General features: G+C 44.9%; 1 protein-coding gene across 1 annotated transcript in view; it reads right to left on the minus strand.

The window, feature by feature from the left end:
* PAIP2B (poly(A) binding protein interacting protein 2B) overlaps positions 1-2,954 on the minus strand; it is a 39,038-nt gene extending 36,084 nt beyond the window's left edge. The window contains exon 1 of the mRNA XM_008579141.1: positions 2,878-2,954. The gene's annotated coding sequence lies outside the window, so the exon portion shown is untranslated. The remainder of the gene's footprint in view (positions 1-2,877) is intronic.
* Positions 2,955-3,173: the final 219 nt, after the last annotated feature.

Genomic DNA, 3,173 nt, shown 5'->3' on the forward strand with positions numbered 1-3,173 from the left:
GGGGTAGTGCAAGAAGCTTTGGCTCTTGGGCCAACAGGACAGGGTTTGAATTCTAACTCTGGCACCTGTTAGTGCGGCAGCCTCAGAGAAGTCACTTAACACTTCTGAACCTCATTTTTTCTCTTTTGTAAAATAAGGAAAATATAATCTACTAAAATGAGTTGTTTTGGGGATTTAAGGTTATAATCTATGTGAGATATGTAGATATGTACATATTTTCCATTGGAGCAATAGTTTGGTATTTGATAATACAGTGTTCTAGGTGAATTTATAGACCATAACTACTGTGAAAAATGAGAATCGACTGTAATGACTTATGATGAAATAACAGAGAGAAAGACAAAATAATTATTTGGATGAGGTGGAGGCAGCCTTCAAAATTTTGAAGAAATAGAATTTTACCAGACACAGGAGGTATACAAAAGGCTTTCAAGGAGAACAGCACCTACGGAAAGAGGCCCAGTCGTGTAGGAAAAAAAGAGATAAGTTCAGGAAATGGCACTTTAGGAAGTCTAGAGCAGTGGGAGATGAGGCCAAAACACGGGGCCACAGTGCTTCTCTGCCCTGTACTATAGAACCTCCGTCTCTGCATTTAATTCTTGGTTTTGGGCCGGCCCCGTGGCTCACTCGGGAGAGTGCGGTGCTGACAACACCAAGGCCACGAGTTCGGATCCTATATAGGGATGGCCGGTTTGCTCACTGGGTGAGCGTGGTGCTGATAATTCTTGGTTTACAGGTCTCTCTTCCACTAAACTGTGAACTCCTCAAGGTCAAGTTCTCTAGGAAAAAATCACAGGTACAGTTCCCCAAATTTGCAAACAAGTAATTACTAAGCACAAATATACCTGAAAAGACTATAAAAAATAACTTTGGTTTTCAACTGCAGTCTATACCAATTCACAATAGTGACCAACTTGTAGATCTGCAATTTGTCCAGGACTTTTCTTTGATGACTGCTGTAACTCTGTCATAAATTCTTTTTATTGTTCTAGACACTTGGGCATTTGTCAGTTTAAGATCTAGCTCTTTTTGGTGTGATTTATTAACAAGGCTCAAACATATGGTCCACATTCTGCCACCTCAGAGTAAAGATTCCTTTTACTTCACTCTAATAGATTTATTTCTCTATATACAAGACACAATCTTACCGTAGTAGAATACAGGGAAGCATATTGATATGTGTTACAAATTGGATAGGGAAAAAAATAAGATTTTTTTCACAAAAGCTTGCAAAATCTTGACCAAAACAATGAATATGATGTTAAATTCACAGCTTACATTTCTCCACTGAGAACTAGGAAAAACAATTCTGGTTTATGTGAAGTCATGAAACTAAGCACTGTGAGAATTTATGAGGTTTTGTACACATGTATATTCTCTCTCACACACAGCCTAAGGGGCCCATCAGTCTTACCCCAATACTTCAGCCTCGAAAACAAAATCCTCACTGTCCAACATCTAAATTAATATTTTCAAACTTCTAAAATCTCAATCAAAGCTAAGAGTGGTGAGTTAGTTTTTCCTCACAAAATTCTTAGTATGATTTTATTTAGGCACAACATAGTTTGCACTATTTTCTAGAAACATATGTTTAGAACACTACTGGAAATCAAACACATAAACTATGAAGGTGAATACAAATTCTCTGTGAAAAGAGAATAGGGATTGTTGTTTTTAAACAGATTCAAGGCTATTATCCATTCATAGGTTGGGCGTGACCAAATCACGCTGTGCTACACAGCTAAAGTATGTCCTATATTTTATGACATATTAGGGTAGCCAGACCGCCCTTAACACTTGCAAACTCAAGCCACCCAGTTAAGCTATTTAAAGTATAATCCAATTCCATCAACTTAATAATAAATTTTAAATCCCTTGCTTCCAGTAAACCCTTTTCACCTGCATTTTCAGCAATTATCACCAAAAGAACTGTATTGGGACAAAGATTGTAGAGAGGGCATATGACCAAATGCCATCTCAAGGAAGGCAAAAATAATTTTTTACCATTTACAAAACAGATTAATGTTCCCCACCTTGCAAAGCTACCTGTTCAGTGTATTTTGCCTCTCTCGCATTCACCTTCCAGCTGCATGGAAGACCCAAGTGGAAAATGTTAGTTTCCAAGAAGGATGAGGATGAAATTTAGTGGGAGAAGGGGGTGAAGTACTCACTTGCGTAAGGAAAGAAAAGTAGCCGAGGTCTCCAAGTCAAATTAGGTATGAAGCATGAAGTCTGGAGTAAAGGGGGAGGTGAAGGGAGTTTTAAGAAACGCAAATAACGCGCGGAGAGCCGTGAATGGGAGAGGGTCAAACGCGCAATTCCCCCTCCCCCGGCGGGGGATGCAGCCCTGGTCAATTTGCCCAGCAGCGTTGCACCGGGGTAGCGTAAAGGGGGAGGTGAAGGGAGTTTTAAGAAACGCAAATAACGCGCGGAGAGCCGTGAATGGGAGAGGGTCAAACGCGCAATTACCCCTCCCCCGGCGGGGGATGCAGCCCTGGTCAATTTGCCCAGCAGTGTTGCACCGGGGTAGAAAAGGGATTCGCAAGCCCGAGAATCCGGTCCGAGTGTTGGAAGGGGGATAAGCGAACTCAGGAACTGGGGGGGTAGGAGAGGACAGTAGAGTACCTGAGCGGGGAAAATAGGACCAAGACCCCCTAGAGCCTCCGAGGGGCTGGAGGACCCCAGAAGACCCCCCTTCTCGCCGACGGCTGCGAAAAGGACACCGCGGGCTTTCCCTCCATATAGGAGCTCCGGCAGGCGCGCGCCACCTCTTACAGTCCCGACGGTGGTGGAAAGGGAGGCGCAGGGAGCCCCCAGAGCCGGGAGAGCGGCGCTTCCCGCGGGTCCCTTCCCCGGCAGCCCGGCGCCCAAGCCCACCTGGGCTGACCAGAAGCCCTTCCTCCAGACCGTACTCTGCTACTCCTCTGAGACACTAAGCCGTCGCCGAAGAGGTCGCCGTCGCCAGGACAGTGTCGGCCGTTAGTACCAAAACGTGAGACACGCACCGGAGAAGCGCCACTACCACTCGCCAGGTTACCTCCTACTGCACACTAGCTCCTCACCCCGCCTCCGAGCGCAAGCCATTGGTTGCCGGGCACCGCCCCATTCATCTATTGGGCCGAAGAAGATGCCGCTCAGTTACCTAGAAGAGCATATATGATTTTTATTGGTCT

This window comes from Galeopterus variegatus, unplaced genomic scaffold, assembly GCF_000696425.1.
Source record: "Galeopterus variegatus unplaced genomic scaffold, G_variegatus-3.0.2 Scaffold1820, whole genome shotgun sequence".
Lineage (NCBI taxonomy): Eukaryota > Metazoa > Chordata > Mammalia > Dermoptera > Cynocephalidae > Galeopterus > Galeopterus variegatus.